The sequence below is a fragment of the Falco rusticolus genome, chromosome 13, assembly GCF_015220075.1.
Source record: "Falco rusticolus isolate bFalRus1 chromosome 13, bFalRus1.pri, whole genome shotgun sequence".
Taxonomy (NCBI): domain Eukaryota; kingdom Metazoa; phylum Chordata; class Aves; order Falconiformes; family Falconidae; genus Falco; species Falco rusticolus.
In genome coordinates this window covers 10305324-10320204 of record NC_051199.1, presented here as the reverse complement: position 1 = coordinate 10320204, position 14881 = coordinate 10305324, and the positions used below count along the sequence as shown (strand labels likewise).

Here is a 14881-nt window from a genome sequence, read left to right as displayed (position 1 = left end):
CTTCCGCCATCTCAAACTGGGTAACCATGAATAGACAGACGTTAATGCCAGCCCGAAGGGGGAACACACAGCTGGAGGAGGAGAGGGAAGGCGCCTGGCAGTCATGCTCCAAGTCAAACCTCCACTCACTGCAGGAGAAGGAAGACCAGCACAGACCCACAGGCAAAACGCTTTGTGACTTGGTCCTCACTGGTACTGTGAGATCAGAGAAGAGCTGTGGTCTGGAGGATTAACCTTCTGCTCTCACTACTAATGATCTCATTACGTACTTTTTTTGGAGCTCACCCTTGGTGGTTTCAAGTGCTACAGCCTGAATACCTTTAAACTTTGGGTGTGGGCTATTAAGAATTCCTATAAATACAAAGGGGTTTAATTTATGTCCTTCACATCTCAATGCTATGTTTATAAAATGATACCCCTATTTCCTTCGAAGGGAGCCATAAAGCGTGTTATTAGGACAAAAACATTATTATGTACTTGTCAGACATCAACATACTCTAAGGGTAGGAATTACGTGAACCAAAGAAGTCATTTACCCTAAAGAGAAACTTTCTACTATATTAATAAAACTATTTCTCTTGGTTTAGTTATCTAGAAAGGTTTGCAAAACATTATTATTTTCTTTTCCTCTTAGTAGGCCCATTTACACCAAGAGGCAAGGAATCACACCTCGTGGTGACAGACAACGGGGAGACAAAGATGGTAGCACAGAAATAAATTAGACAGAAGCAGCTGACACTTCCTGAGGGCAAAGACTGCACCTCCTCTTAAATGGATCCTTGGTATATCCAGTTATTGATAAAAAGGTAATGGTAAGTGGGTATTCAAAACATCCATTTGCCATCAACCTCTTCTAGGTACCTCCATGCCCCACTTGTATGAAATATCACTGCACCTTGCAGGAGAGTGAGAGGCTCCCACCTGTAAATGTATCCTCTGCTTTCAACAAAAGGACAGTAATATGCATGAGGACCTGAAAGCTAAAGTGACAATCGCAAAGCAGCCAGCCAGCTTTATTTTCCTAAAAACTATGGGACTTCCAATACACAGTCTGAATGCAAGGGCTACAAACTGAAGTTTAAACCTCTGTTACAGGTAAAGGGAAGTAAAACTAAATCAAAACGGATTCAGCACTAATTCAGGAGCGACATTTAACAGGCACTCCTTAAAGCTACTGTTACCTACAACACAAATACCCTTCCAAGACAACAAAATCAGCTGAAAATGCGAACCCCATTGCAACTCTGCATCTTAGGAATTTTCCTATTAAAAACATTCTAAAATTTATTTTCCTTAAGTTTAAAAATTAACTTATACAAGACAGATTAAATATTTAATGAATTAATACATCTTCCATTAATAAGAGTAATAATTACTGTCAGCAAACTCAAAAGCACTTCCCAAGAAGTTAACATCACTGTTACTACTAATACGGACAAGAACATGGCGTGATAAAAACATTTATTCAAAGTCACTCAACAAAGTACCAGCTATGCCAGGAACATAATCCAGTGCTCCTACATCTTTTGTCTCCTTTTCCTCCCACTACACAATACTGCTTCATGGCAAACAAGTGCCTTTCTCGTTTCAGGCACTTTGATTTATCAGATACTGCCAATACACTGCTTCTATTCCTTCTCATAAGCACTTATTAGAGCATTTAAGAGATTTATTTAATGCCAAACTAAACTAAATGTTTTCACAATTGTGTCAATGGATAAAGTACCTTACTACTGGAGAAGACCTCTGAGTAACTTTGGTATCTGCAAATTAACTGTCAGAGACAAAAACACCAGTTTCCCAAGTATACCGCTAGATTTTTAAACCACAGATACAAAATAAACCAATACTGCTCCACACACAGTATGAAAAATGACTGCATAAAAATAAACTAGAGGTTCCATCATTACCCTCAGCCTTTGGCTACTGGAAAAATGGAGTAACAGCGCAGTTACTGCTGTCAGTTTATCACTCTCCAAACTCCTATCATTTTCCAATTGTTCAAGACAATCCTCCCAAGTACCTCCACTGGGAGGCAGACTCTGCTTTCCACTTGAATGCAAGGAAGGACCATGGTTTGATATGACATTTTCTACCACAAAACACAGCCTCAAATCAGTTTTGTAAATTCTGGGAAATCTGAAATGCTAAGGAGTGAACAGGTCTGGCTTGTTTGTTTCTTCGAAATCAAAACAGTAGTAGACGTTCTGCTGCCATATACTGTCTGGTTGTGTGCTGTATTCTAGTTACGCATTCGGCACATCAGAACAAAAAACTTATGTAACAACAGCAGAAATTTTTTAGCAGTAAAGGTGCTTCTGGTTTTTTTTCTCTAGCAGAGGCTATACATGCATACAAATTCACATTTACTTTTAGATTAATTAAGAGTTCATGTAGCGTGACAGTAAAAATTTATTACCCATTATCCTATATTCATTTTTTTAAATTACCAGGGGGCCAGCTCCAAAATCTGGTAAGCCCATGTATTTATATTGTCTTCACCTTCTTTCTGCAACATTTCTTCTTTACTTGATGTGCTTTTGTTAGGGACAACTTTAAGCTGGAACCTCTTTAAAGAGCAAGTGGCAAACGAATACACTCAAGCAACAACACAAATCTGAGAAAACAAAAATTATGATACAGGCTTCAAAAGAAAAAGTAAAGTATTTATTCCAAGTTTTTAGAGAAGTTCCTCACAAGAAAAACATCAGCCAGACGAGCAACACTCTCCAGGGGAATTTTACAATACATTTCAAAATAATAAAGACATCCACAGCTTGATGAAAGCTATCAAACTGATAGAGCGGGATATATCACCAATTAATCTGTCAACAGCTCTTTCAATACACTTTCTGTCAATACACTTTCTATTTTGAAGGATAAATACATTTTCAGGTTCTAATTGCTTGGGGTTTGGTGTGTTTGGGTTTGTTAGTTTTTTAAACACCACCGTGTCCAATCATCTACCAGGATTTACTAAAAAAAAAGTTTGATGAACAAGCTCCCAGGGTAGCATCTGCTTTTCTCTACCACCACCACCACAAACCCCCTGCAACTTTCCACTGGGGTGACCGCATCTCCAGAACAGGAGCAAACCCTCTCCCTCCAGCCAGCCGCAGAAGTTACAATTCCCTCAGAGGGGACCACTGCCTTCTCAGGGAAAGATTAACACTCCCAAGCTCACATGCGTGCTTCACACTGTGCTTTGTTAACATTCACTTTCAATATAATGAGGAGATCCCCCCTGCAAGCCACACAGCAGAGAAGCAACATGAACACGATTTGTAGAAGTCCCAGACCCAGGAAGCATTGCCTCAAGCCAACCCTTGCACAAGACTCAATGGGTTTTTCATACCTCATGAAGTGAACCTCTCCGCAAGGACTAAGCGAGACATACCGAAAGCAGTACTTCACCCCAGCAACTATATATATATGCAGAAGATAACTTGTGGAGCTTTTCCTGAGCACAAACAGAAAAGGAGAAATGAAATTCACTCAAAGTTCTGTGAATATGCAATTTTTAAGTCCACTTTTAGTAATCCTACCTCTACCAAAAGTTATAAATCTCTTGTCAAAAGCATTGTCTTTGTTTCTTACAGTGCCTACATTAGTATCTGTGAAATCCCACTTCCTAAACACACAGGTCTAGATGATTATTCTAGACTCCTAAAGCTGTATAACATAAATACTCTAAGATTATTTATATTTGAACATACATCCCAACTATACTGCAATGCACAGAAATTGCCTTTCCTAGTATTTTTCAGAATCTAATGTCAAAAAATTACTTGGCTTACTTAACTCTAGATTTCAGAAAGGCTCAAACTAAACCAAACCAATTTATAAGACACTAGGAATGCTGCACACATAAGTCAATCAGTAGAAATAGGACTTAAGCAAATGTCTCCTATGGATACAAGCATGACACCATAAATGCCAAGTTCCCAAAAGGAATGTCACCTGGAAGCTACTTAGGAACGTCTCCACTTTTGTCACAGATGCACAGTCCTGTTCTCTGCAACATCAAAGCTGGCCAAAAACAGTTCCTGAATTAGGCGCTTTATGAGGTCCACGGAAGGCTACCACAGAAGCAGGTTTCAGCTGTTGCTGCTTCCACCTCGTTCCCCCATGTATTTATGGGCAGATAGCACTCTTTCTTTGTGCTCAAAAAATGACGGGTGACCCATGGGGAATCACTCAAAAGCTTAAGTTACAGAAAGACTAGCAAGCAGGCTGTTTTACTGCAAACCACTTTATAAAGGTTTTTATTTCTCTTGGCTGCTCTGAAATTCTAGGGACAGCGGGGAATACAATATTACCCCAAAAAAAAGAAACAGCAAAGGAAAAAAATGTATTTCAAATGCAGTGTTTTCCTAAAGATTTGCTTTATGTAGGTTTTACATCTCCACTGCTTGGGGAAATGGCTCCCTTGTTCAAAATCCAGCACCGGAATTTATTTAAGCGTGGCACAAGGATGCCTACCCTGCTCGTTTGAGTTATCAACCTGTTTTCTAACCTTAGTTAGAAGAGTATCAGGACAACCTCTCTCCTCCATCACACTAGAATGAGTAATGTTTTTTTCTCTTTTTATTATTCTCTCTTTTTTGTAAGCAAAGCAAGACAGGATCAGTTATGAACATGCCCAACAATTGCATAACATGAAACAAACACAAAACAAGGACTCATTAAGTTAGAGGCCATTTCATTCTATGTGAAGAAGCGTTGAAGGAGCGTGGTCCTCAGATCCAAGTCCTTATGTGTCACCCTTAAAACCAAAACTTACAAATGCAGGTGTTGAAAACCAGAGGACAACATCCAGTGCCCACAGATATGGACTGGAGGGGATGAAGGTGAAGAGGTAACTAAGTCCTCACAGGAGATAATTCAAGTCAATAGTTCAGAATCAGTATACAAGTATTACAGATAGATGGGATTTTTGGCAGAAGGGAATCCTGTATTTCTATTCAGGGAAAACAAACACAACCTTACACTCCGATTATGTAAATTTGACCAAATTATTGAAGCACCTGGCTGGGTAGAGCCTTCAATGCTAGGTTTTTATAATAAGAACATTTCTTAAAAAGAAAGGTACCATAGTACCAACAGCATTTCCAGGAATTTTGTGAATATTCTCCAGCAAAATTATTTTGCATGCATTATACAGATGGTCAGATTAGATTAATACAAACTGACAAGCTGGAAGTTCAAAATAAACTATTAAATATTTCTAGAAGAATATAAACAAAATATTTCATGTTTCACAAGCCACTAACATTTCAAAACCCGAAGAATCACATCTTGCATTTAAAAAAAAATCCCCAAAAGAATCACGAAAGATTAAGTTAGTAACATAATTAAAATACATACAATTTCAACCACTGTACTCAGACTATCGTTATCTTAGATGTACAGAGTATAGAAGAAAAGTCAGGCTAGCAGATCTCTGTTCTTTCACTCCCTGGACCTGACCAGAACTGCATAAATGAATGTGTAACACAGGATGTTGACAGAGCATTGTATCTTTTTTTTTTTTAATAAAACTTATTTTATTGGTAAATGATTTTTTTAAAACAAAATTTGTCACAAGTTTCTTTATGAATGTCTACTTTAGTTAGCATGCCTGATCAAAAACCCTCACACCACCTTCCAGCACCCACTAACAGCCTTGGCTTTGTGGCTAGGACAGCCACACACGACACAGCCCTGCCATGCTTGACTAGGAAGTAGATTTGTACCTTGTTCTTGAAAGTACTGGATGTTATCAGGTTAGGCTATTTGTGCAGGTTGTAAGAGAACTAGATAAAAATCTCCATAAGCATCTCCTCCCCGGCCCCCACAATGCGGGGGGAAAAAAGAAATAAAATGTACACAGTTATCAGCACTGCAGAACTGTAGAATATTTTCTAGACAACTCAAAGCTGTTCACTAGGAAAAATCATTTTCTATTCACAGCTTCCCTGAAACAATACAGTACAGCAGTACTCCATCAGATCAACCTAACTGCAGCTATAAATGACTGACAAGCCCCGGTGACAGAACTTTCCAAGTTGTTTGTGACCTTATTGCTGCGGAACATACTGAACACACATTCTGTCACATAGTCAGGGCCTGCCTGAACATTACTGGGACCAGTCTCCCTCCTATACCTGTCACCTTACCTCTCTACTCTTCAACACTCACCAAACATATAAAATCTGCAGACACATCGCTCCACACAACCACTTAAATCCTCCTGTAAAGCCATCAACTCCTGCTCTTCCTGTTCCCTTCTGCCTTTCTCCATACCCACATACTTAAAACACAAACTAGACAGACACCCTCTTTACTAAACACAAATTACATACACATCTAACTTTTAAAAACTAACCACCGATGCTCCTCCTTCCACATTTTTCATAGGTTTTCACAGAATGATCCAATAAACTTTGATTTTGGTAATAGTTTGGTGGAACAACCACTGATCATGCTCCACTGTTTCACAGACCACATCAGATACTGTCTTAAAACTTTGGTTGGTAGAAATCATACTGTATGTCGCAGCTTATGTCACCACGCACACTGATGTATAACACTGCACTAATTGCTCTGAAGTCTTCTGGTCAAGAAGCAAAGAACCTAGACCCATGCAAAACCATCCTGCAGATGGTCAAGGTTTCTCACATGTAGTCAATCTAAACAAAATGAGGCACACTCCGTACGCTGTCCTGGCCAGCAGTAAGGGAAAGGCAGAAAAGTCTTTCCTACAAAGACGCAGAAAACCTGATTTTATGGTTTTCAGTTCACAGCACCCTTACGAGTTTATCACAGGACTGCTCTACACAGACAGTAACGTCACACAGCAAATAGATGGGGAACTGGATCTGGCAGAGCAGTACTACTTCTATTCTGGTGCTTAATCTTCACCAAGTCACTTCTAACGTTCATTATATATTTCCCCCTTCCAGGTCTCATACTGGTTTCCCCTTGTAGATACAAGCACTCAGGATAAGGATGATACCCACAGCACTAGGCTTCCAATTGTAAGTGAAATTGGAAAAGGCTTGCAGCTTGTTATTGCTGTTTTCCACTATCAACAGTGAAAAACTGCAAGTCGGTAATTTGCAATAATCCTATCTTCCCTGCTTTTCAGGAAACTTAGAAAACTAAGAAGCCAGCTTGTCCCACTTCAGATGCTGTAACTAACTCACACACCTCCGTAATTAACAAGACTCACAAATGCCAAGGGAAAAGACTTCCCAACACACGTGTTGACAAATTGCTGCCACCTCCTCTTCCTCCTCCCGGATTACAGACACCAAGCCAGCCCCATGACTTCCCACAAGCTGCAGGCTCACTCGAGTAATTCCCTCCTAAGGGAATACCAGTAAAGACTGCTGCAAGTTTTGAAACGGGCTGATGATAGAACCATTTTGAGTTTTGAACAGCTTTTCTCTAATTGATTTGGAAGGTAAAACAGTATACTAAGGTTTGAGCTTCCTTCAGAGAGATGTACATTTCCCCCCCCCCTATAGTCCTGGATTTAGTAACAGCCATTCAAGAGGTACAATTATGATATATATGGCATTGTCCAGATGATTTCCTTCAACATCCTCAAAACCGTTAGATCCCAAACTGTATCTTAGAACACCGAAACCTCCGAAAGCCCTTCAGGCCTTACTACATGGCAAACCCTGATACAGATCAGGATCTCAGGATGAAGAGCAGTTCTTCCAACTCTTAACTGCACAATTAAACAAGTGAAGTCCCACCACTTGAGAGCTGCTTAAGACTGGCTTGAGTGCCTGCTATAATCCTCCAAGTATATTGAGTAAACCTGCCCTGCCAGACCACATGCAGTCCTAAATAAGCTGGCTCACCAACTTCCACTGCAACTGCTCTGTGGGCAGAAACTAAACAGAGCCATAGGATAATTTGGGACCTCAGGGGGCCTCTGGGTCAACCTCCAGCTCGAAGCAGGGGCACCCATGGGATCATACCTGCTTTCTCAGGGCTTTATCCAGTCGGATTTTGAAAATCACATGGGAAGGAGACTGCAAAACCTCTCTGGGTAGGAAGTCCCACTGCCTGTCTGACCTCATGGTGAGAAATACCTTATAGACACAGACCCCTTCAACTTCAGTTCACACCTGCTGACTCTTGTCCTCCCACCATTGTCAAGAACCTGGCTTCACTCTCTTGAAAGCCTCCCCATCGGTGCTGGAAGGGCCCCCCAAGCCGCCTCCTCTCCAGGCTCAACAACAGGCACAGTTCCCCTGCTCACCTCACATGGCAAAAGCTCACACCTCTACACCATCTTGGTAGCTCTCCACTGAGCTCAGCATAGTTTATCAACATCTCTTGTCCGGGGGGGGGGGGGGGGGCAGGCAGCACAGCTGGATGCTGTATTCTGGATATGGTCTAACTAACAAGCACTGAGTGGAAGAAGATAATCGCTTCCCTTGACCTACTGCCTGTGCTCCTGTAACCGAGGGCACACGGCTGCCCCGCACTCAGCTTGCTGCCCACCATGGCCCCCAGGGCCTTCTGCACACGGCTGCCCCCCGCCTGGCCAGTCCCAGGCCCTGCTGCTGCCAGGGAACAGGGCCAGGCAGCCCCCACCCCTAAATAGCTGTTTAAAGGGTAAATTTGCTTAGTAATCAGCAGCAGATGAAATGGATAGAAATTGAAGCCAAGTCGTCTTAGTGTTAATACACCTTACTTAGTAGCACTAAATCGCATCTTAGGGCCATATTCAGATGGCCTAAATTCCACATAAATCCTTCTGTCTCCTATTTCTTATTAGCTGGCTTTCAGGCAGTACCCATTCAGCATCTTACATAAATTATCCAAATTGCTCTCCAAAACCAACTAGATTTCTCCATTGGCTGAGAAAAGGGGCTTGAGTGGAATTCAGGCCACCTGGATTTGGTCTTTAAGGTCTGGTAACACCGCAGCAGACTGCATTATTCCTTCAGTTTTGTCACCGTGGCAGTAACCAGCAGCTTCTTTGTCAGAACAGGTTTTAGTTTAGTTACTCTTTCATTGGAAGATGTATTTTCAAAGAAAATGTAGATTTCTAAACAATTCAGGATTCAGTTCTTACCACTACCTTCTGGAAATTTACTCCCTAGCTGGATCTCTTTGAACAAGAACGCTTTATCCGTTGCGCGCTCACATTTTGTCCTGAGCTCTGTGTTATGCTTTGTTCCAGATGTCTTGACAATTCACTGGTTTGAGCCATAATCATACTGAAGACCTAATTTTTACCATTCACTGGTCTACAAAAAGCAGGAATTAACGCTCTACATTAGCACCAAATGTGGGCTGGGGGAATCAATGGCTTAATTGCTCACTAGTTTGGCAAGAGCACACCATGCTTTAAGTCAAGCGTGAAGACATTTCCTCTAGTTCTTCAAAGGCTATCAGTTTTCCAGCGAATACCATTCTGATTTTCTTAGGCTCCAGGCTGAACCACATCTCTTGGATTTAAGAACTTATTTCTCATAGACATTATGGTTTTATAACAGTGTCATAAATCGAGAAGTTACACATACCAGCATACTCAGCCCAACATGCTCTGCTTAGTGGTCTTGCGTAATCAGAATCCTCCAAGCAAGAGAGATGGGGCAGGGAAGACAGGAACCACCCATCAACACTTCTGCAAAGAGGAACAAGATTCAACACACCACAGTCCTGACACCTTTTTTTTAGGACATGAACAGCGCTTCTGTCAAAGCCTCAGAGTGCTCCAGATGCACAGGTATGGACAACCTACCATCGTCCACAGCTGTAAGTGCTCTCTCTCTCAAAATATCGCAGTACACCAACAGATACGAGATTGTAAAATATGCAGAATACTACTGAGGCTGAGGTTTGTCATCTTCATGATTACTTTGAGTGGAACTGGACAGCTAGGGATGGCACAACTTTCAGAAGGCTGAAAGGCTTCTGAGCTGACAGGCTACTGAGGATCAAACAGGCTATTTTAACATAAATTCATTAGGTCTGCTTCTCCAAGGGATTCTGCTTCCATTAGTAAGAAGCTTGCTTCCTTGACCAGCCAACAGGGACTGGATCCATACCACAGGCTGCGCATGTTATGTGCTTCATAATTTTTGACCACATAGATCAGCAGGTCCACTCAAATCTGTCTGCCAGTCACCAAACCTGAAAATACAAACCGCGAGATCTGGACCTATCTCCTATTTCTAGGGACTAACAAACACACTGAACAACTACAAAGAAAATCAAGTCTTTCAGCCACAATGTCCAACTTCAACCATTCCTGAGGCATAAATCCACAGGACGAGGAGGAATTACCGGGCTTAACAATGTCTTCCCTTAACTTTTCAAAGCACGCAGCAAGCAAATACTAGGAGATGTGCTTGCTCTCTCAGTGGTACAGATGGTTATGAGTATTAAGTCTTATGAGCGCACCCAGATGATAATCTTGCTCTTAGGACATAATTAAGACCTGATAACCTATCTACCATTTCTGACTTTTACTTTTTATCCCGGGGGGAGGGGGGGGGGGAGGTCATATGCCATAGTGAGTATCTGTGCAATGAGATGCTGAGTCCACTCTAAAAAAAGATTATTTCTACAGCAGAATGTAACCGGACAAAAATCCTATTAAGTCATTTTGGTTTCACTTTGTGCTTTTTTCTTTACACGATACTTCGAACAATATAACTCAAAATGCTTTATGTCAACTCAAATATTCCTTAGGACCTCCATAATATTCTAAAACATCCCAAGTAAAAACTCGTGCCCTTACCCTTAACAGACTTTTGAAAGTACTCAAAGTCATTTACTGTTGGTTTTGCTCTTTTTCCACAGAGTCTGTATTTGTAATAGCACTATCAAAGTTAGAGAGTGAGGCTCTTTAAACATCGAAATTTCACACTTGGTGTTATCAAGCCCTTTTCATAGGCAAAAAACAAAACAAAAAAAAAAACCTCCTATGTTCTAGGATCTAGAAAAAAAGCTATGTTCTAGGATCTGGTAGTTCTAAACAAAATGCAGTACTTCTCATTTTCTCATTTTAAAAAAAGTACCTACCAGTTGTTGTACCTAATTATAACATGTTTTGTGGGGGTTATTTCTTCAACAAGTTAAATAAAAAAATATACCTAGCAGCGCTCAAACAACCTTAAAGCTATTTTTATTCAAGCCACCACTTTAATTTCTTCCTGAAGTTCACCGTTTGCTCACTTCGCAAGGATTGCGGCGGGGTCTCTCCAGGTGCCCCTCACGCCGTTCACGGAGCGATCCGAACCGACCCCTCCACGCTCGCCCCTCCGCCGCCCCGCGCCAGCCAGCACCAAGGGGCCGCCCCTCAGCCCCACAAACCGGAGAGACAACGGTACAACGCGACCGGTCAATCCGGATCGGTGCCCCCGCCCGCTCCGCCGGTCTCACGTTACACGCACCCACCCGCCGCCAGCCGCACGCCGAGGCCGCGCAAACGCACTGCCGGGACCGGCCCCCCCGTCGGGGCCGTTACCCCAGGCGCGGCGGCCGGGGCCCGGCGGCGGCTAGCGGCGGCTACCTGCGGGGGGGGGGGGGGGGGGGGGGGCGGCCCCCGGCCCGCTCGGTGCCTTACATCGCGCTTCCCCCTCCTCCCGGGCCGTAAGAGCCGAAACACAAAGAAAAGCAGCAAAGAGCGCCCGTTACCGCCCGCGATCGCGCCGAGGAGCCGGCAAGCCGCTCCCCCGCGCCCCGGCGCCCCACGAACGCGGCAGCCGCCTCGCAGCGGCGTGGAGGCCGGCCGGCCGCCGCTGGGTGCTCGACGCCGCGCAGCCGGCCGCCCCTCGCCGCCGGCCGGGCCCAGGGCGGCTCTGGCGGCGGCTCCCACCCCGCCGGGCCGCTTCAGCACCACCGCGGCCCGGATGGCCGCCGCGCCCGCGCTCGCCCCTGCGGGGGCGGGAGCCCGCCCCGCCCCGGGCCGGGCCGCGGCCCCAGGAGGCCCCTGCGGGGCGCCGCCTGTTCGGGCGGCCCCGCAGCACGGCGGGGCCGGGCTCGCTGCCGGCGGGCGCAGGGCCACGCAGCCACCCCCGCGCCGGCCTCCCCGCCGCCCCGCACTTACCGGGCCCCGGCCCAGAGGACGCCCGCGGCCGGCGTCCGCACGCTGCGGGCCGCCCGCTACCCGCCCCGGCGCGGCCGCTCCCGCCGCCGCGGCCCGAGTGCGCGCGCCCGGCCGCGCCGCGCCAGTGGCTGGGCTCAGCCGCGGCTGGGCAGCCCGCCGCCGCCGGGCGCCCTCATTCCGTATGCGGCACGGCGCCTCCTGGTTGGCCGGAGCAGGGTGGCGCGCGGGGCCGGGCTCCCGAGGAATGGCGGGGAGGCGGGCCCGGCCGGACAGGGGTTACTACAGGTCACCCGCGGCAGGGGGCGGGGCGGGGGGCGGGGCGAGGGGAGGGAGGGCGGGCGGGAGGGCTCCCTGCCGCGCGTCAGACTCGCCGCGCCTGCGCGCCCGCCGCCCCGCTACCCCGCCGCGCTGAGGCGAGGGGCGGCCGTGGGGCGGGGCACCGCCATTGCCAAGCACTGGTCTCCTCCTACCCGGACCGGGGTGTCATCCATCTCTATTAAAACCCTTGTTAATTACCTCTGGTCCGCCGTTAATTTCATTACTTTGACAGGAGCTCCCGCAGTGACGGGTGACGGCGTAAACGCGTGGGTGGTGTCAAACGTTAATTTTGCCTTGGGTGCAGGAATACGCAGTTACCCGATCCTGGCAGGAGCCCTCGTGCATGTTAAGTTTTATATTTTTGGGGGGACGGGTACAAAACTCCAGATCAAAGTAACTTGGGTAGAAAGTTGACCTTCTATAGCTCCTTCAGAGGAGTTGGTGAGGCACGCTGGCCTCCCGCTGGCCTCCGCCTGCCGGGCTGCCTCGGCCCTCTGCCCAAAATCCAGGGCTGCAGCAAGGGCTTCAGCGTTTGAGGTTGCCCTCAAGATTTTACGGAGTCTGAGGTTGTAAATAGAGGTGTCATTAGCGGTGGTTGCTGCAGAGGTTCGTGACGTGGATCTCTGCTGACAGAATGGAACGAAGATCATCTCAGCTGACTGCCTTCAAAGCTGGCGGCACTTGGAGCAAGCTTTGCTTTGCTTGAGACTTGGTTCCTTCCTATTTAGCAGTTACCGAGGACATCTTTTATCAGTATTGACTCATCCAGATCCTGAAAATATTCCTCCAAAATTAAAGGTTTTAATTTAACTGGCGGCCTAATACAATGCTGAAGAACAAAATAAATGAGCACCTGCCAAAGATAAGCAAAATAAAAACAACAAATGGGAAGAAGGTTTCAAAGCCCAGAAGACTGAATTACAGCGGGTTGTGCCTGCAGTGGTGGCAGCCACCATTGCCGCAAGGGTTAGGCTTGTTTTCCTCTGTTCTGCAGGTAAAGTGCTCCTGTCACGCAGCCCTTCGGGCTGAACAACCCAGCAATCTGAGCGGCACAGCACGACAAAGAGGAGAGCAGGACTGCAACGCTGAGGGCACCAGTCTGAACACACCCGTACCTACAGATCGTCAGGCACTGAGGTCCTACCTACCATTCAGAAACTATGCAGCTAACCACACCATGTGTCCTACAAACAGTCTTTCCTCCTCTCCCCTCACAGATACTACGTTTCAGAGGAAGAAGCATTGTTGGTACCTATGGTTATCTCTGCAGGGTCTTCAAGAGGCAGGGAATATAATCACTCTTACTAAAAGCAGATTAACAAGATACACTGTTATAAATGTATATTTACAAATACATTTGTATTTCTAATCCAAAGATCAACCAAGTCAGTCACCTCAGTTACTGGAAAAATTGCTTCCACATGCTTAGAACTGGAACAGAAGAGACAGTCACTGACAGTTCTGAAAAGCAGGAAAACATTATCTACAGGAGTTATCTGAGCTGTAAAGATCATGAACTACACAAGCAAAAGTGATGCTAACTGAAATACGGGTAGGAGTATGGAGAGGTTATATTTAAAACAGTTTCTCACTCAGTGGAAAAAGTGGGAAAGGATAAGCAGACTTGGAAGGAGAAGAGACTCATTTTTCAAAGATGGAAAATGTAGGTATTTCTGCAACAGGAGGGAATTCAGGTGGCTTTCTTCCAGAGGATTTACTTACATTGGTAGAGGCAGAATAAACTTAGTAAGTACAATGTGAATATTAGCACAAGGAAAGCAGCCCTAGATTTGTGTCATGCAATCTTCCACATTTCATTCAAGGCAAGGAAGGTTCAGGATAAAAATACAAAAGTGATTTTACATAAAAGGAGGTGGGAGAGAAAGCACCGGACAGTGCAGAGCTCATTTGCTCAGCACCAGATCTCATGCTGAACTCCCTGCTCTTGTTTGCTCCTGCGTAGTCACCAGCGACTGAGCAGTAAAATACTTTGGCAAAAGCCTCACTTTGAGAAATGCATGGAATCCACAACTTGAAATTACATGTCACCCTTATTAAACTGCTAGATCTGAATACTATCAAGTTTTACGAGCAGGAGATTCCGAAGAAACTTTAACTCCAAACATGGATTTGTTGTAAACTTTGTATTTCAGCCTTATGTCTATTACAGGGTGCATCGATGTGTGTGTTTTAAGTTTGCCTGAAATTCTGAGTTCTTTGAAATCCAAAAGCTAATTGCGTAACTAGCCATATTTATTCCAGACAGACACAGCTATTGGCTGTATCCCCAGGTCTTCAGGGTAAATGAGGAGCTGATGATGACATACCACCCCAGCAAGAAGGTTTCTGAAAAATTGTAAGGCCTTTGGTGTTTATGTCCCCCAGTTCTTACTGACTTTTGTCTGGATCGAGGTAACAGCTATGTTACCCAAACTAGTACTCCATGCCTCTAACTGAAGAGCGTGCAAGCATTTTACAGACACCAAAGCAGCCCAA

The 14881-nt window shown here is 45.2% G+C and overlaps 1 protein-coding gene across 5 annotated transcripts in view; it reads right to left on the bottom strand.

The window, feature by feature from the left end:
- ACSL3 (acyl-CoA synthetase long chain family member 3) overlaps nt 1-12199 on the bottom strand; it is a 53663-nt gene extending 41464 nt beyond the window's left edge. The window contains exons 1-2 of one of the 5 annotated variants that reach the window (XM_037406436.1): nt 12068-12154; nt 3356-3460 (exon numbers count right to left, since the gene is read on the bottom strand). The gene's annotated coding sequence lies outside the window, so the exon portion shown is untranslated. Of the gene's footprint in view, nt 1-3355; nt 3461-9533; nt 9557-11655; nt 11677-12067 lie in introns of those variants that run through there. The other 4 variants (XM_037406440.1, XM_037406435.1, XM_037406438.1 and 1 more) reach the window with 4 other exon arrangements.
- Nucleotides 12200-14881: the final 2682 nt, after the last annotated feature.